Genomic DNA, 20870 nt, shown 5'->3' with positions numbered 1-20870 from the left:
GCTGGTACACGCTGCCTTCACTCCCCATCTTCACTGCAAACCTCAAGCCTCTCCCTGCAGCTGTCAACGATTATTCATGCACTCCTGATGAATTTACCGCCGCTTCTCCTGGATTCCAGCAGCCGCTGATGAGTCCACCGCTGCCTCTCCTGGCTGCTCCTGCAGCCTCTGAAGAGTTCACCACTGCGTCTCCCGGGTTCCTGCCTGCACCCGCTGTCACTGGCTTTGGCTTTGAAGTGGATACTGCCGCCTTCCCCGGGTTCTCACCTGCTTCCTTCCCTGCCGCTGCAGAAAACACCGCTCCTCCTGACCTCCTGCTCCCTGTGTCCTGCCCAGCAGCAGGTTTACCGCCACTCATGACCAGCGCCGACAACGATGATGTTACAGCTTTAACCGGCAGTCTTCCTGAGTCGCGCCTTCCCACGGTCTCCCGACGCTGCTGCCAGCATGTCTCCTCCGGCACATTTGCTGTGGCCTGCAGACCGCAGCCCGAGGATTTCCCAGAACCTCCTGAGCCATTGGCCTCCATCGTGCTAGTTCAGACGCTGAAGGTCCAGACGGCTGGTTAAGTTGTTTTGCTCTGGGGGAGAGGAGGCCTACCTCAGATCTTCTCAGTAACCTTCTTTGGCCATCAATAAAGTTTTTCTTCATCGGATCCTGAATATCTTCCTTGTTTCTTACACAAGGCATGCTCCAACAAGATTTTAAGTCCAAAATTCCGCTTTTAGTATGCTTTTGCAGGCTTAAATAGGGGAATACCAGGAGCTCCTGATAAACAGGTCTACTTCCTTTCCCCTGCAAACCAAGCCCCGTAAAATGCATTTAAAGCCGGAGCATCAGGAACTGGTTTTGGCTTACATTGGCGAAGCAGCATCCAGCTCTATCGCCTCCTCTTCTGAAGTTTCAAAAACTGCAAGCACTGAGTCACCAGTGCAGGCTTCTGGCCAGGAAAAACCCCCTTCCTTGTGTCCTTCACCCCCACCAAAAGAGAAGGATGCGGCAGGCCACACTTCAGATTACTCCATGGAGCTCTTTTCACATACCATGCCTGGGTTATCAAGTCAAATCCTGAATTCCCCAGTCCAACTGAATCAGAGATGGAGTGCACTGATGCACAGCCACTGCTAGATGATTCTGCTGGTACATTCAGCCACACAGCACTACATTCCCCTTGCACTCTACAGAGCCAGAATCTGACTCTGATGAAACTCAGGTGCCCCTTCCCGCATACTATACCACCTTACACGGTGACACAGAGTAAGGTGCAGATGAAATTGAAGAGGAGGTGATGGATGACCCAGTTGTTGACCCGGATTGGCATCCATTGGGGGAAGAGGGTAGCGCTGGCAATAGCTCATAAGAGGAGAAGGATCCGCAGCAGGCATCGAAATCGCAGCAGCGGTTATCTGGCAGGACCGTAGCTGTAAAAAACTTGTTTAAAAAAAAACCAAAAAGAGTTGTAGGACAGCTTGGCCAGACGGTCAAGTTAGCACAGTGTGCAAGGCCTGCAAATTCATACCATAGTACGAAGAGTGCAGTGTGGCACTTTTTTAACCAAAAACTCTCAGAAATTTGAATACCAGTTGCATGCTTACACATTTAACTACCATGCACTTGCAAGCGTGGACGGACTACAAAACCTCAGGTAGCACATGTGCACCTGATCCGTCTGAAGGTATCCAGCAACGCTCCATCGCTTCCCCCACTGAAAGCCCACCGGGAAGCACGCCACCAGCAAGAAATGTTGAGGTGTCATCGCAGTGGCAAAGCAGTCAGGGAATCACTATGTTTTGGCTACAAAAGACTGAATCTAGGCCACCACCACCACCTCCATCACCATCACAAACCCCCTCTCGGTCCGTCAGGTTCACCGCTAGTTCCCCCATATGCAGCTCTCTAGTCCAGCTCACCCTAGCAGACACTCTGAGTAGGACAAGAAAGTACTCATCCTCTCATCTGCGTACACTGGCTTTGAATGGCTACATTGCCAAACTGATCTCATTAGAGATGATGCCCTTCGGTTTGGTTGAAAGTGAAACGTTCCGAGAGCTCATGGCCTATGCTGTCCCACGCTATGACCTACCCAGTCGGCACTTCTTTTCTCGAAAAGCCATCCCTGCTCTCCACCTGCATGTGAAAGACTGCATTGTCCATGCACTCAAACAATCAGTGAGTGGAAAGGTGCACCTCACAACAGATGCATGGTCCAGTAGGCATGTCCAGGGCCATTATGTGTCCATCACTGCGCACTGGGTTAATGTGGTGGATGCAGGCTCAACAGGAGACAGCGGCGGTGGAACAGTGCTGCCTAGCCCACGGTATATGAAACAGTTGGCTGTAGGCGTTCGACCCTCCTCCTCCAGAAGCGAAATCTTGTCGACAGAGCGCAGTCGCACGAGCACTCCATCCGCGACTGCCAGAATTGCACACGAGGTGTCCAACTATCGAACAGCTAGTGGTAAGTGGCAGCAGGCTGTTTTAAGGATGGTGTCTTTGGGTGACAACAGACACACCGCGGAGGCACTGGCCGACTACTTGCAGCGACAAACTGAGTCATGGCTGGGCAGTCTACATCTTGAGCCAGGCAAGACAGCCAGTGATAACGGCCGGAATTTTGTGGCAGCCATAGCACTTGCAATACTTACCTCTCCCTGCTCCACTGCTGTGTAGTCTGGGCAGTGAAATCCTTCACAGGGACGGCCGCTACAAATTTGGTGAACTGATCGATGATGGTTAAGACGTAGCTATGGCCTGTCCTGCTGGCCTCTACCTTCAGATGATCAATGGCTACCATTCGTAATGGACATCGACTCACAATCGGATGCAGTGGTGCTTTATGATCAGCTTTCACAGTTTTCCTAGTCACAGACATGAGACATTCCTGCCACCATTTTACAGTGTCTCCTCTCATGTCAATCCAATAGAATCGCCAATGGCCTGTGGCTTCTGTCTTTTGCACTCTAAAGTGACCAGACAGACCATGATAGGCAGTGAGGACCATGTCTACATCTCTCCTTGTGATCACAATTTGATGGAGACGAGTTACGGTGATTGGATCCACGCTACTGCTTGGATCCAGCAAACTTTTCTTCACAACAACCCGTTTTCACTGTCTCCACAGACAAAGTAATTGAGGGTCAGCATCGCCTCTGCGAAATCTCCCAGGAGGTGTTCCCGTGATTAGTAATTCCCAAATTTCAGCAATCACTCGACTTACCGTCTGTACTTGTAACCATCTAGTTTCCTGTAGCGGAGAGTCTGGACTGGCTTACTGATACTGAAATATATACGAACATTTAAAAGTACCCCAACACTGTATACTGGTGTACGCTTCGAATACATTTCCCTTTTTATTTTTTATATTCTGGTGTAATCCATACTGAGCCTGTGAGTGTCTGTGTCTGACTCCGGAAATATAGACGGAGATTTACAATTAGCCCTAGACTGGACACATCTGGTATCTGCTGATACAGTACCTTTTTTCTACATTTTGGATTACGGTTAAATCCATACTGACTGAGTGAGCGTCTGAGGGTGACTCCTGAAATACTGTATATACGGAGTGTGTATAAAAGCCCTCACCGCCGACCGCCATTTTTCTTCTGACCATCACTACAGTAGGAAGAAGTTGGTGACGCTGTTTAACATTAGGGAGACACTTAGGCCTGTAAAAAGAAGTTATTATGTGCTTGTGCAGAACGCAATTGTTGTGTACAGTTACTGTGCAGTGACGGGGAGGATTTTCTTGTGTGCATCAGCGCTAGTTAGTAGTCTGCCTGCCAGTGACAGGGAGGATTTTCTTGTGTGCAGCAGCGTTGATTATTAGCCTGCCTTATAGCACTATTGCTGTGTGTGCACAGCTGTGCAGACTGCTTTTTACACAGCACTCCTACTTTTATTCTTTTTTCGGCACAGTGAACGAACGTTCATTATTTCCCACTCCGTGTAGAGCTGTACACTCCTCACAAAGTACCGTGTCCCAGCTGGTATCACGAAGAAATACATGCTGACTATCTGTATGTGACTCAGGAAATTTATAGGGAGAATTACATTTTCACTTATACTATATACACCTGCTATTTGCTGATACAGTACCTTAGTTCAATTTTTTTTCTTACGGTATAATCCATACTGGGTGAGCGTGTGTGGTTCACTCCTTCAATATATACGGAGATAAAAATGTTACCCTATACTATATACAGCTCCTATCTTGTGATACAGTACCTTTGTTAGACATATTGTATTACGGTGAAATCCATACTGAGTGGGTGTCTGGGGGTGACTATGGAAATATATAAGGAGATTTAGAATGTTTAAACTATGCTATATATACCTGGTATCTGGTGATACTGTACTCTTTCTCAACTTTCTACATTCGTGTCAAATCCATACTGGGCCTGAGAGCGTCTGACTCTGCCTCCTGAAATATATACAGGGATTTAGAATGTTGAATCTACTGTACCCTTTCTCAACTTTCTACATTCTTGTCTAATCCATACTGGGCCTGAGAGCGTCTGTGCCTTCCTCCTGAAATACATACGTAGATTTTTTTCTATTTTCACTATACTATATATACCTGGTATCTGTTGCGACAGTACCCTTTCTGCCAGAAAGTCCTCCTCCACCTGCCACTCTAAGTGCATCATTGACACCTGGAACATTGGCCCACATGTGTGATTATTTATTGCTGATCTTCTTTTTAGATTATGGTGTGATCCATAATGAGCGTGTGAGAGTCTGTGTGTTACTCCTGAAATATATATGTAGATTTAAAAGAGTCTGTGTGTTACTCCTGAAATATATATGTAGATTTAAAAATTACCCCAACACTGTATACAGCTCTATGCTTGTGATACATTATCGATTTACTGCTTTTTATATTCTGGTCTAATCCATACTGAGGCAGTGAGAGTATTTTTCTGACTCTGGAAATATATACGGATATACTTGGTATCAGGTGATACTGTACCCTTTCTCAACTTTCTTTATTCTTGTCGAATCCATACTGGGCCTGAGAGCGTCTGTGTATGCCTCCTGAAATATATATGGAGACTTAGAATGTTTAAACTAGACTATATATACTTGGTATCTGGTGTTACTGTACCCTTTTTCAACTTTTTATAGTATTGTCCAATTCATACTAAGCCTGTGAGCATCTGTGTCTGACTCATGAAATATATACGGAGATTTACAATGACCCCTACACTGTATAAAGCTGTACGCTTCAGTTACAGTACCATATGTCTGCTGGTATTTTGGGTCCATTTTCACAAAAATTAGGAAGTATGTTTTAAGAGGCCGCAGACGTGGGCGTGGGTGGCTAGCTGGTACTGATGGTGGTCATAGTGCATCTGCTGGTAGTGCCCAAAGTACAATAGCTAAGGCAGGAGGTATTGAGACTGCGGCATGGTCTGGCTCCAGAGGGCCTGGAAGGCTCCCTTTTCTGGGAGTAGGTAAACCGCTTTTAAAGCTGGAGCATCAGGAACTGGTTTTGGCTTACATTGCCGAAACAGCCTCCAGCTCTATTGCCTCCTCTTCTGAAGTTTCAAAAAATGCAAGCACTGAGTCATCAGTGCAGGCTTCTGGTCAGGAACAACCCCTTTCCTTGTGTCCTTCACCCCCACCAAAAGAGAAGGATGCAGCAGCCCACACTTGAGATTATTCCATGGAGCTCTTTTCACATACCATGCCTGGGTTATCAAGTCAAATTCTGAATTCCCCAGTCCAACTGAATCAGAGATGGAGTGCACTGATGCACAGCAACTGCTAGATGATTCTGCTGGTACATTCACCCACAGCACTACATTCCCCTCGCACTCTACAGAGCCAGAATCTGACTCTGATGAAACTCAGGTGCCCCTTTCCTCATACTATACCACCTTACACAGTGACACAGAGTAAGGTGCAGATGAAAGTGCCGGGTCCCTGAGCAGGTGGGGGGGCATACTCATGGGCGACGGCACTGGCATAGGGCCTCTCATAGTACGCAAAAGTGTCTCTGTCAGTGGGAGGGCCCACTCTCCGTCAGACACACCGGCGTACTATGAGGGTTCCTGTGCCAGAGACGTCACCCATGAGTGGCCCCCGCTGCTTGCTCATGGCCACAGCATGCTCCACCGCCGTGATGTCTTCCGCGTTTCCTGACAGTGACATTCAGGTCAGAGAGCGCGATGGCATCACGTCTGTATGCCCTCTGCCTAAACGGTCTAAGTACAGAGAGCTGGAAGATGTTGATGCTGAGGAGTCCAGAGTAGAGCAGTGCCCAGCGAGGAGAGGTATTTAACTTTTTAAAGGATGGGAGCACTTTTTGGAGAGCACTATACATTGGAGAATGAGATATGGGGCCCATCATACACTGGAGCATCATCCATTTGGCCCATCATATACTGGAGCATTCCAAATGGGGGACATCAGACACTGGAGCAGCATTTACGGGGCCGATTATAAACTGGAGCATTAGAAATGGGGCCCATATATATGGAACATTATTTGGGCCCATAAGACACTGGAGCATCATCCATGGGGCCCATCATATACTGGAGCATTCTAAATGGGGCAGATTATATATGGAGCATTATTTGGGCTCATCATACCCTGGAGCATCATCCATGAGGCCCATCATATACTGGAGCATTCCAAATGGGGGACATCAGACACAGGAGCAGCATTTACAGGGCCCATTATACACTGGAGCATTAGAAATGGGGCCCATTATATATGAAGCATTATTTGGGCCTATAAGACACTGGAGCATCATCCATGGGGCCCATCATATACTGGAACATTCTTAATGGGGCAGATTATATATGGAGCATTATTTGGGCCCATCATACACTGGCGCATCATCCATGAGGCCCATCATATACTGAAGCATTCCAAATGGGGGACATCATACACTGGAGCAGCATTTACGGGGTACATTATACACTGGAGCATTACAAATGGGGCGCATTATAAAAGGAGCATTATTTGGGCCCATAAGACAGTGGAGCATCATCCATGTGGACCAACATATACTGTAGCATTATGTGGAGCTCGTCATATACTGTATGGAACATTATATGGGACCAATTATTCTGTATGGAGAAACATATGGGACTCATTATTTTGTATAGCGCACTATGCGGTGGCCATAATACTGTATGGAGTAATGTACTGTCCATTTTTTGAGCTATTGGAGAATTTAAAATAGATATCAGTCATGTCATGTAAGAAGTGAAGTATTTTTCATTGTACTATACCAATATTTCTCTGCCGCATCGGAGCATCATGAATTGTGGTATATGTTAAAGGGGCCCACTGACACTCTTTGGCCTGGGCCACACAAAAACCTGGAGCCAGCCCTACTCCCCACAACTTTAGCCAAATAACCCCCAGTTTTCAATGCGTAACTATTATTATTAAGTAAATTAAGGTTGACAAGCTTAAGAAATAAGAATTGATGTTGTTGGCATTGAAATGGGCACTGTAGGTGTGTTTACTGTCCTCCACTCCCTGCCGACTTTGCTTCCCCATTGACTTGCATTGGGTTTCGTGTTTCAGTCAGACCTCCGACTTTTCACGATAGTCGGCCGATTTCGTTCGACTCAACTTTTGAGAATGTCGGGTTTCATGAAACCCGACTCGACCCTAAAAAAGGCAAAGTCGCTCATCCCTAATGAACACAGAACTTAAACACATGCTAAAATGAAAGAAAGAAATGTTTATCAAATGGGAGGCATATCTAAAGAAGAATATAATGCTGTGTGCAGAACCTGCAGGGCATGAATCAGATTATCTAAATCTGACAATGAATTAAGGCTTGCAAGAGACGTCAAAAGCAATAAAAAACAATTTTGGGGATATGTCAAAAGTAAAAGAGGCTATACGATATTTACAGTATGAAAATCATGAAATGGTAAGAAAGGATGTTGAGAAGGCTGAACTTTTAAATTCCTACTTTGCATCTTTTTTTCTCTCAGAAAGGAAATGTAACATCAACTGATCTTCACTGTCCTATTAAAGGAATAAAAGAATCCAGGATATATATAAGCAGAAAGTGAGGAAACACTTAGTTAACATAAATGAATTCAAGTCTCCAGGTCCAGATGAATTACACCCCAGAGTACTGAAGGAGATAGCAGAAGAAATTTTTGAACCACTCTCCATAATCTTTGAAAATTCTTGGAGAACAGAAGTCCCGGAAGACTGGGGAAGGGCAAATGGTGTTCAGATCTTCAAAAAGGGGAAGAAGATGGACCAAGGGAAAGATAGGCCAGTGAGTCTGACTTCTATACCAGGAAAGATCTTTGAGCAAATTATTAAACAACATGTATGTCAGTACCTGGATAAGAATATAGTGATTAAACAGAGTCAGCGTGGGTTTGTAACTAATAAGTCATGTCAGACTAACTTAATTTCCTTCTATGACGGAATCACTGACTGGGCGGATCAGGGAAATGCTGTAGATATAGCATATGTTGACTGCAGCAAAGCATTTGACAAAGTATCTCACACCATCCTTATTGAACAAATGACTAAGTATGGAATGGACAAGGCAACTGTTAGGTGGATTCATAACTGGCTTAGTGATCAGACCAAAAGAGTGGTCATAAATGGCTGCACATCCAGTTGGAAGAACGTCTTAAGTGGGGTACCACAGGGTTCTGTCTTGGGCCCTGTATTGTTCAACATCTTTATCAATGATTTAGATGAAGGAATTGAGAGTACATCGATTAAATTTGCTGATGACACAAAGTTAGGAGGGATAGCTAATATTAGAGAAGAGAGAGAGGATTAAAAAAGATATAAATAAACTGGAGCAGTGGGCAGCAACTAACAGAATGGTTTTTAACAGGGAAAAATGCAATAAAAATAAAAAAAAGCATATACAGAATGGGAGGAATAGGGATAAGCAGCAGCACATGTGAAAAAGACTTGAGTATACTAATAGATCATAAACTGAACATGAGTCAACAGTGCGATGCAGCATCAAAAAAGGTAGATGCATTTCTGGGATATATTAACAGAAGCATACAGTCTAGATCACGTGAAGTCATTACCCCCTCTACTCCCCTTTGGTCAGACCTCATCTGGAATACTGTGTCCTGTTTTGGGCACCACATTTTAAAAAAGATATCAACAAACTGGAGCAAGTTCAGAAAAGAGCGACCAGAATGGTGACCGGTCTGCAAACCATGTCCTATCTGGAATGTTTAGCTTGCAAAAAAGAAGACTGAGAGGAGACTTAATAGCTGTCTACAAATATCTCCAGGGTTGTCATATTGTAGAAGGATCATCTTTATTTTCATTTGCACAAGGAAAGACTAGAAGCAATGGGATGAATCTGAATGTGAGGAGACAGATTAGATATTAGAAAAAACTTTTTGACAGTTAGGGTAATCAATAAGTGGAACAGGCTGCCACGTTTCAGTCGGACCCCGACTTTTCCCTATAGTCGTCCGATTTCGTTCTACTCAACTTTTGAGAAAGTCGGGTTTCATGAAACCCGATTCGACCCTAAAAAAGGCAAAGTCGCTCATCTCTATTACTTAGTTGGATGTCGTGTCGAGGAGCAGTTTGTGCACTAAGGCTTAGGGTTGCTGCATGGTGGAGGAGAGCTGGTTGTCTTTTCTCTTCCTATACAGATATTATTTTTTTTGTATTTATTTTACTTTATGGCAGAGCAAAATCCAGGAATTAGATAGTGCTGATGTGAACAGTCATACATAGAATGAGTAGTTCATGACAGATAATAAACGTTAGAGCGTAACAAGTTTGACAAAAATTGCACAAAACTGCCGGGCAAAAAACATCTGATTGAAGTATAATCAATTTTTTGAAAGTGAAAGTGTGGTGATATGTGGAGTATTTGAGGAAACATGATTTATAATAAGTATGTGTGAGGACTGTGTCATCTGCACCCTGTCATTTACACTAGCAATCTTTTAGGCAGTCTCTGTGATGCAATGCACACTTACTTCACTGGATCACAAACTAATTGGAAGTTAGATTAATATCTTCATTTGTCCTACTATCACCAGGGACATTTCAACTCTTACAGTCATTTTGAAAGCAATGTGAATTGAATGTGATGAATTTCCTTGGCGTTTCATTTTCGAGCACATACTTAATATAATATGAGTATAGGACATGCTTTCAACTGTCAGCTCCTAGTCGGGTGGCACCCTTGTGTCTTCTCTACTAGATTCCATACATTTCTTAAATTGTTGGCCCTAATTTATTCTAGCCAACACAATTGTCTAATCTAAAGCTTTAAGGTCCTTAATGCTACAGATCACTAGTTCAGAGTTCAAAGAGAACTCACTGACAAGAGCATTGAACATCTCCAACACTCATTGGGCTTCTGTTCCAGTAACACAAAACTGCAAGCACTCCACCAGGAGCACAATGCCTAGTTTTATTGTAGGAGTCACAGGTGTCACAATAAAACAAATTCGATGAATTATTTCCTGCTGCTAAAAAGAAAAAAAAAATTAACTCTTGTTCCTTTATAACTACAAACCCCTCTTGACAAACCTAAAAGTGCCAAATGTGGTTTCCATTTGCTGCTTTGGGATTTATTTGTGTGTGCCAAAGTTCAGGTGTGCCAGCTCTTTGTAATAAGCTAGTTGGATGAAAGCTTGGCTAGCTCAAAGGATTCTGATGTATTTTATTGCTGCCTTTTAAGATTATTGTTTAGAAATACCAAGTCTAATTTTGAAATCAATTAGCCATACGTTCTGATGAGGTGTTGGCCCAGCTCAAGTTCACACCCGCTGTCCTCAGATTATTGTTAAGTTAACTCAGGTCCTGTAATGCCACAGCACGTATGAGCATCTGGACTGCACATGTTCTATATACTGAGAAAAGGCAGATGAAATTTCACTGCCAAAGCACACTTAAAAAATAAATTGAAGATTGTTAGCTTTGCTGCTTGATTCTCACAAATTGTCCTTAAATTATTTAATTTATCATCTTATCTGCAGCATTTTCACTTCCTTTGGATGTCTCGCGGTGCATAAGTATGTTGTTCCTACTCTCAGCCGAACAACCCCAGTCCCTACTAGTCCATTATGTTACTTGACAGTTCACGTTTAAGGCTTATCCACATGAAGCATGGCGACACTTTTGTCATGTTATTGTGTAATAAACATCACTTATCCCTTCATCTGTTATGCTTGGGTGGTATCAACCCTAAATGTTTATAGCAGAAATTCATGGTATTTTACTTTCTACAGAAGTTATATATATATATATATATATATATATATATATATATAATAACTTTACCTTTATATTCTTTTATGTTCTTTTCAATCTTTTTTAAGGCAAGTGAGAAAATATGTGTTCTCACCTGTGTGGTCAGAAAGGGCATGATTACGCCTTAGGGACCAGAGTTAAATGAGGTTGGTGGTCTCAACACAGTCACCTAGAGACCACACACATACTCTGCCAGTGCTCTGTCAGCTTCTATTGTAAAGGAGATAATTAAAAGTTTCTGAATGGTCGCAAGCATTTTAAAAATTGCAGAAACGTTTGCTTTAAGTTGTTTACTTGTAATCTTTGAAAGATGATACTAGTACCAGTCTGATGTTTTAAGAGTAAGGAAGGCATATTTTATAGCTATTCTTATCACCTGATATTTCAACTTCATATTATATTTAAAATTTGGTATTAAATCAGATTTAACTTTGCATGGTATCAAAATGTAAGCAAAACCATTTTTCCATAAAGTGATATCTTAGTAATCAGGTTGAATTACTAATAATTGTAGAATTAATATTCCTAAAGAAAAATGTGTTCTACTTTGAAGAACCCACCTAAATATAGCCTGCCACACTCTAAAGACATACTGAAAGGGAATTTAGATTGTGAGCCTCATTGGGGACAGCGATGATAATGTATGTAAAGCACTGCGGAATAAGACATCACTATATAAGCAAAGCACAATAATAATAATAAGAATATATGTAACAAAAGGCAATTTGTTTGCCAGTGAGCTGGAGAACAGTACAATAATGAGTGTCTGGAAGCAACCTTGATGACTGTTGGAGGTTTTTGGAAGTTTGTGCTGTATTTTATGAATATAATTTGAGCATTTAGTAGGATCTTAGCATCACCAAGTCTGTGCAAGATTACATGAAAAGACAGAAGGATTTTTGCAAGCCTTCATCCATAGAAGATCTGTGGTTAGTTCTCCAAGATATTGAGAACAACCTCCCCGTTGAATTACTTCAAAAACTGTGTATAAGTGTACTGAGAAGAATAGATGCTGTTTTGAAGGCAAAGGATGGTCACAAAAAATATTGATTTGATTTTGAGCACTCACTCACTTTCACTCACTTTACATTTTTGTTGTTCACTCACTTTACATTTTTAATTGATAAAAATAAACTATGAACATTTCTATTTTTCTAAATATTTTGCTTTGCTGCCTTTTTCATACCTGTGTAAATCTTTTGTACAGTACTGTATATTAAATTCAATTAAGATTTATTAATTCAAATATTTAAAACATTGTATTTTTTTCATCTTAAAAAAATCAACATATTTTAACTTTTTACTATGATATTTTCTTAACCAGTGTTCTACAGCTATTAATTAGATTTAGATTTGTCTTTTGTTCATTAACTGTGCTTCTTGCCCATTAATAGTAAACTATTGACACTTCTATTTTTGAAAGCATTCTTATGATGCATCAATTTTTCCACATCTGCATAATACTTTTGTCCAGCGCTGCATATAAAAAAGTAGCAAATTTTGAAGGGTTATTCCTATAAAAACAAATTATCCCTTTTCCATACGATAGAGAAAAACTAGCTGATATAATTGTGTCCAACTGCAGGGACTTGACTAGTATCGTTGTGGGTCACACCAGTGAAACCCCTAGCGATAAGCAAGTAATCCCCAATTCTATTTTAGAAATTACCATTTACCTTGAAAATTGAAGTGTTACATACTTTGATGCAGCAAACTGCACTTGCCATTTTATACATGCACCAGCCAATGAACATTTGCTCCATCTTTAGATTTCAAAATTTTGGTCATGCATCTTTAAAATCATTTTGCAGATTTTTAATGTTTAGGTAGATAAATCACATTAGTCAAGAAAGTATCTTACAATTGGTAACTTATCTGATCAATATTCAAACTATTTTAATATCTTTGAATAATATGTAATGTGAATTTGTCACTATTTTAAGCCTTTTGAGCTAATATGTGCATTCAGGTTGTATACAGCTGAAGTTAGTCATAGCTGTTTGCCTCCTTCATGATGCTTTGTTAAGTTAAAATCATCTATTATAGCTTCAATCTTCCAGGCTATGGGCATATGCTGCCTGAAAGATAAAACTGCCTCTGGTCTTTATTATACAAGATTTCTCCTCCTCTTCTCTTCAGACGTCCTTTGATGTCATGTGCGAGGCGGGAAATCCGGGGAATTCACCTTCATTGTGCATCGGAGATCACTTGGACCAAAAGTTACAGTGACTCTCCGGCACCTGTGCACATCAAAATTCAAGACAGTGCCCACAGAAAAGTGGAGCAAAGCAGAGGAGAGATGGCAGGCAGAATGCGCAGATGCAGAATTTCTAGCTGCGCACATGACATCAAGGGGATGTTTCAAGAGCAGAGGAGGAGAAATCTTGTATAATGAAGGCCGGAGGTCATCATATCTTCCTGGAAGTCTATGCCCCATAGCTTGGAAGATCACAGCTATAAAAATTGATTTTTTACTAAATAAGGCATCATCTATAAGGCATTAAATTATGACTAATTTCAACTGTATATACAACCTGTATACCCATACTATTAACTCAAAAAGTGTAAAAGTGTGACAGATACCCTTTAAGTAATCATGTCAAGCTTACATTTTTCAAAGCGGTTGAAATGTGGAAATGTGAATATAGATATTAATGACAAAAGAATCCTGTTTTTGTCTACATATAAGCCCCTCAATACACATGACTGTGTTCTGGATTGCACTGCATAGTTCATGAATATTGTATGTTTTTCTCAAAAGCTATGAAACTTCTGCATATACCAAGGAGAAAAATAAGTATGCTAGAAAGCAAGTCATATTATTGAGCTATTTTCCCCTAAAATAATTGCATTTTGAGAAACTATAGTGCCTCTCAGTAGCAATATACAGAGGTACATGGTTTGTGGAAAGGTTCATACTATAGACCACGGGTGGGTAATTAATTTTCATGAGCGGCCACATGAGAGACCTTGACTGTTGTGAAAGGCTGAACCAATATTTTAATAGTTATTCTGCTCAATAATAATGATAATATATTAATTCTGTTTATTTGATATTAATATTAATTGCATGACTTAATATTAATCAGAAATAAGTATGTTGACACCATTCTATATATAGTATGAGCCTGCACACAGCCCTTTATATACCATATGAGCGCACAAACAGCCCCCTATATGCTGTAAAAGCCTACACACTGCCCTCTATATACTGTAAGAGCCGACACATAGCCTTCTATATATAGTATGAGCCCTCACATAGTCTCCTATACACAGTATGAGCCCCACTCAGCCTCCCATGTACAGCATGTGCCCCACATAGCTTCTGATTTACAGCATGTGCCCCACATAGCTTCTGATATACAGAATGTGCCCGTCTTATCCTCTAAAATGCAGCATGTAACCTATATGTCATGGCTTGCCGGGGATTTCTTTGGCAGTACTTCTAGGGTTAATGTTATGTGACTTCTCTTTGGGTTGGGGAGGGCTATATTTACCCGCCTCTATGCTGTGCCCATTGTCAGTTATACATCCGATCTCGGCTGAGCAGCTGACCCTGTGAATACCTGTGTGTATGCTTATTCCTGTTTGTATGATTGTGCATGACCCGGCCTTTTCCCTGTTTTTGCATTTGTCTCCTGATTCGGAACGTCTCGTGATACTCCTGGTTTTGATCTCTGTTTTGTTCCCCAACTTCCTGCTCATTAGTCCTTCTGGTGCCTCGTGTCTCTCTCTGGCTTTTGACCCTGGCTTCTCTCTTACCTCGCTATTTGTCTCTCCCCTTGGCTACCACGCTGTCCTCTGGTCTGACCTCAGCTTGCCTGACACATCTCTTGGTTTTCCTGGCTCCTGTCATCATCCCTGGGAGTTCAGGACCTAGCTCCGCCTCCAACCACTCCCATGGTGGTCACGTGCTGCAGGTCCTGTTCACCTGCAGGTGTGCTCACAACAGCATCTCATGTCACAGCAGGAGTTCTTGGCTTTCCCAGCATGTCCCCGAACATTCGTACAGTATCAAGGGGTAAGTCTGCTACGGTGTCCGTCACATTATAACTGACCATTAAACTTTTCCCTCTTTTTGGTGTGGGGTTTTTCTGTGGCATTAGTGTGTGGTTATGGATCCTCTGTGTGCTCTCTCAGAGCAGGTTAGCAATTTCACCCAGATGATTAAAAATTGTCAGTTGAGCAAAGAACCCTAGCCCAGTCCAAGCAGCAAGTTTTAGAGGGAGGTTGCAGAGGCTGTGCAGGGTGCTTTTTCCTCTGGGGCTCAGGGTCACAGTGCCAATGATGTTTCCCTTATCATACTCGAACCACCAGTAAATTTACCTGACACCTTCTCTGGGGACAAAATTAAGTTTCGAGCTTTCAGAGAGGGGTGTAAATTGTTTTTTTCACTGCGACCCCGTTCTTCGGGGGATGAGAGTAATAATTTCTTTATTAAGGGAGGCTCCACAGGCTTCATCTTTCTCTCTCTCTCCCACGGCTCCTGAAAGAATGTCTGTGGATCGTATTTTTGAGGTCCTCGGGCACATATACTGTATGATGAACCTGATCGTGTGCATCTGGCTGAGGACATGGTTATGAGTGTGGCAAAGGGGAAGCACTCAGCTGAGTGGCTGTGCTCTGAGTTCACTGGGTAGTTAGCGTGCACTCTAGTCAAATATAGACGAGGTGCAGGTGCAACGGACCAGAAGGTCCTAATTACAAGTTAATTAAATTCACCGCACACTCAAACAGACTTTATGCAAATAGGTGTTCATTTTATTACATGTGGGAGCCAAACAGGAATATAGCACACAGTGGAGGCGATATAAATAAAAGACGTTTCAGCTCAGCCCGAGCCTTTATCATATTATCGCTTTTTCCAATATAGGAGGTTTGTATAGGGTGCAGAAGGAGAGGAGAATCTCTCAAGAAGAAATACCAAGATAAATGGCTGATGTGTGCTGAGAGAAGGAAGCGCTCCCGCGCCTGTCAGAGGAACACCTACTTGCATAAAGTCTGTTTGAGTGTGCGGTGAATTTAATTAACGTGCTCTGAGTTCAGGCGTTAGGCTGCAGAGGTATCATGGAATGACTCTGCTCTCTGGGGTTTGTTCCGCCGGGGCCTGTCTGAATGCCTGAAGGACACATTGGCATTAAATCCTCCACTGGACTCCCTTAAGGATGCAATGATACAGGCCATCCCCATGGACCATAGGCTTCGTGCTAGGGGGGTGATGCAGCTGGAAACTCCTCTATATCCCAACAGTGATACGTTATCAGCTGCTGAACCCATGGAGGTGGGAGCTATCTCGTTAAAAGAGAAGGAGAGGAGGCGCTGCCGGGAAAATCAGCTGTGTTTTTACTGTGGAGCTCTAGGACACTGGAAAAAGGACTGTCCTTCTTGCCCTTCATCTCCCAAGCCATTGGGAAACAACTAGGTCTGGGTAACGGTCGAGGAAGTTACACAGACCCTCAGGTACAATTTTCCTCATTTTCTAAGGTTCTACTCCAGGTGGAGCTGGAGGTAGAAAGTGGGTTATCCCTTACCAAGGGTTTCGTTGATTGTGGCTCTGCCATCAACTTGATTGACTCTCGCCTGGTGACTCAAAGTAAGATAGGGACAGTTAGGCTTGAGGCTCCGGTTAAAATAGTGGCCATTGACTCCTCTCCTCTCACCAAAAAGGGTATCCTCTATGTCTCGGAGGTCTTCTTACTCAAAGTGGGCCCTGCTCATGTTGAAAACATAAGTTGTTTTGTGCTGGACAATTTGCCTGCGGGGTTTGTTTTTGGAATGCCTTGGTTACAGCATCATAACCCTGTTATTAACTCGATTACTGGGGAAATTGTTTAATTGGGGTCTAACTTTGTTAACCAATGTTGTAAATCTGTGTCCTTATCGAAGTCCTTGACATCTGCATCTGTGTCGTCTGTCGGTTTGGAAGGTATTCTGGAGTACCTGAATAACTTCAAAGACATGTTCTCTGAAAGTGGGGCTGAGGTTCTACCACCACATCGATCTTTTGATTGTGCCATCGATTTAATTCCTGAGGCTAAATTACCCAAGGCCTGTTTGATTAATCTGTCTGGTCCTGAGCTGCTGGCCATGAAGGAGTATATTGCCGAGAGTCTCCGTAAGGGGCATATCCATCCTTCTGTTTCTCCCGTGGCAGCTGGCTTTTTCTTTGTAAAGAAAAAAGAGAGTGGTTTGCGTCCTTGCCTCGACTTTTGGGAACTCAACAAAATTACTGAGAAACACTCGCTCTCATAACAGGGGAAGAGTCCTGAGGAGATCATTTGCATATTCCCTGTGCCTTCTGGGATAAGTGAAGAGTCTCCGCGAGCTCAACGATCACTGGGTTTTGGCCATTGCAGCTGAAAAGAGGAAATCGGAAAACCAGGGGAAGAGTCCTGAGGAGATCATTTGCATATTACCAGTGCCTTCTGAGATAAGTGAAGAGTCTCCTGTCGGCGCGCGAATTTTGGCTCATCTTTCATCGTTTTTAAGAAATCTCAATATGGAAGAGGCCAGGAGCCATTTGGTGAGCTGCATTTCTTGCTACATGTTCACAGACTTACCAGTGGAAAAGCCAAACTTCACATGCCACAAATGCAAGCTTGTGTCCCTGTTGGAGGAAAAGTTGCAAAATCTCGAAGAGAGGTTAGCTAAGTTGAAGATCATTAAGGAAGGTGAAGAGTTCTTAGACAGAGCAGAATTATCTCTTCATGTTACAGAAAGAGAAGAAATTCGAAGTGCACCTGAAGAAACAGAGGAATGGAAACATGTGACCCAGAGAAGCAGGAGGATCAGGAGGCAGTCAGCACCCATACTTCTCAGGAACCAGTACCAAGCTCTCATGCAGGAAAACGATGAAGAAATACATCAGGATAAGACTTTGCCCACAAACAGAAACCTTGTACGTCCTCCTGGATGTAGAAAGAAAAATGTTTTGAAGAAGAAACGGAGAGTGGTGGTCATGGGGGATTCCCTGTTGAGAGGAACAGAGTCCGCTATCTGCTGACCGGATATAACTTCAAGAGAAATGTGCTGTCTTCCAGGTGCAAAAATTAAAGATGTGTCTGACAGGATATCAGGACTCTTCAGACCTACAGAAGACTACCCATTCCTGCTACTACATGTGGGGACAAATGACATCGCAAGAAACGACCTGGAAACCATCTGCAGAGACTTTGAAAACTTAGGCAAGCAAGTGAAAGAACTGGGAGCGCAGGTGGTCTTCTCTTCCATCCTCCCAGTGGATGGCCATGGAACAAGGAGGTGGAATAAGATTCTGCAGGTGAACAACTGGCTACGTCGATGGTGCCTTCAGCAACGATTTGGATTTCTGGATCACGGAGTGAATTACCTATACGATGGACTACTTGCCAGAGATGGGGTGCACCTTACGAAGACTGGAAAACATGTATTTGGAAGTCACCTTGCTACACTTGTAAGGAGAGCTTTAAACTAGAACAACATGGGAAGGGAAGCAAAAGACCAGAAAAAGCCATACACCTGACAAATGATATTGAGAACTCTGCTATTAGAAGAGGAAAGGAAGAACAAAGACAAAAGAATCTAATTAATACAAATATTGGAGAAAGAGAAATCAATCACAAACTAAAATGTTTCTATACTAATGCACAAAGCATGGGCAACAAACAAGGAGAATTGGAACTACTAACACAGGAAAAGAAATATGATGTCATTGGAATCACTGAAACTTGGTGGGACAATACACATGATTGGAATACAAGACTAGAAGGATACTGTCATGATCCAGGACGGGGTTTCGCTTTGGCCCGTCCTCGTCAGACAGGGGTTTAATTGTTTCTGCCTCTCTCTGGCAGAGGGCGGCTATTTAATGCTCACTGGACCTGGGTCCGGTGTCAGTTATACTCCTGCCCTCGGCTGAGTTAAGTGACCTCTTGTATACGTGTGCCTTGTGCCTGATATCTTGCTTGCTTGTTTGGTTGTGATCCGATTCTGTCCCTGTTACGAGTTCTGCCTGCCCCTCTTGTACTGTGCTACCTCTCGTGTATGACCCTCTGCTTGTGACTTGACTGCTCTCTGCTCATCCCTTTGGTACCGCACCGCCCTCTTGTGTATGACCTTTGGCTTTGTCTGACCACCCATCTGCTTGTTCCTACTTTACCTCGTTCGCCCGTATTGTGTATGATCTCTGGTTTGCCTGACTTTGAGTGTTCTTCCATCTTAGCAAGCAGAATGCTAAGCCCCACCCCCTTGTGGTCACATGACCATAGGTCCCGTGCCTGCTTGCTAATACTTCAGCTTGCAGGTCCTGTGCGTCTGTACTTTCCAGCTGTTACTGTCCCCGGGAACCCTACAGCACTGGTGAGTCCCTGCTCAGCGGAGGCTGCATGCCGGTGCTGTCAGGATCCTGACAGATACAACTTATTTGCAAGAAACATACTTGATAAACGAGGAGGAGGTGTCGTATTGTATGTTAGAAACGCGTATATCTGCACAGAGATTGAAGCTTCAGAGACTGGGAGTTCTGTGGAAACTGTTTGGGTAAGAATACAAGGACAGAACAATGGAAAGGACACCATTGTAGGCATTTACTACAGGCCGCCTGTGCAAGCTGAAGAGATGGATGAACTCTTTATGCATCAAATGGCCAAGTTCTCCAAAAAATATGACATAGTTGAAATCTCCCATGACAACTATCTTGACATTTGTTGGGAATCTCTCTCAGGCAAAACTAACAGGTCAAGGAAATTCTTATCCTCTCTTGCTGACAACTTTATCTTCCAAAAGGTAGGGGAGAAAACAAGGGGAACTACTACCTTGGATCTAATCCTTATAAACAGGGAGGAAATGGTTGAGGAGGTAAAAGTGGCTGGGACCCTAGGAGGTAGCGACCATGCTATTTTAGAATTTTGGATAACTAGAGGAGGAAGACCTGTGAAGACTCAGACGTCAAGGTTAGATTTCAGAAAGGCAGATTTTAAGGGATTCAGAAAGAGAATTGGAGGGATCCAATGGCTGGATATCCTTAAAGACAAAAATGTCCAGGAAGGATGGGAAATCTTGAAAAATGAAATTCTCAAATCACAATTGTTAACAATTCCGAAAAGAGGGAAGAATAGGAAGCATTTAAGGAAACCAGGATGGATGAACACAGAACTTAAGCACATGCTAAAAAGGAAGAAAAAAATGTTTATAAAATGGAAAGAGGGAGGCAAATCTAAAGAAGAATATAATGCTGTCTGCAGAACCTGCAGGGCACAAATCAGATTATCTAAAGCTGACAATGAATTGAGGCTTGCAAGAGATGTCAAAAGCAATAATAAAGGATTTTGGGGATATGTCAAAAGTAAAAGAAAAGTCAAAGATGCTATAGGATTTTTACAGGATGAAAATGATGAAATGGTAAGACAGAATTTTGAGAAGGCCGAACTTTTAAATTCCTATTTTGCATCTGTTTTCTCTCAGAAAGGAAATGTAACATCAACTGTTCTTCACTGTCCTATTAAGGGAATAGAAGAATCCAGGATATCTATAAACAGAAAGATAGTGAGGAAACACTTAGCTAACCTAAATGAATTCAAGTCTCCAGGTCCAGATGAATTACACCCAAGAGTACTGAAGGAGATAGCAGAAGAAAATTTTGAACCCCTCTC

The sequence above is a fragment of the Dendrobates tinctorius genome, unplaced genomic scaffold (genome assembly GCF_039654945.1).
Source record: "Dendrobates tinctorius isolate UK_male_01 unplaced genomic scaffold, ASM3965494v1 ptg000008l, whole genome shotgun sequence".
Taxonomy (NCBI): domain Eukaryota; kingdom Metazoa; phylum Chordata; class Amphibia; order Anura; family Dendrobatidae; genus Dendrobates; species Dendrobates tinctorius.
Note: the sequence above shows the minus strand (reverse complement) of the source record.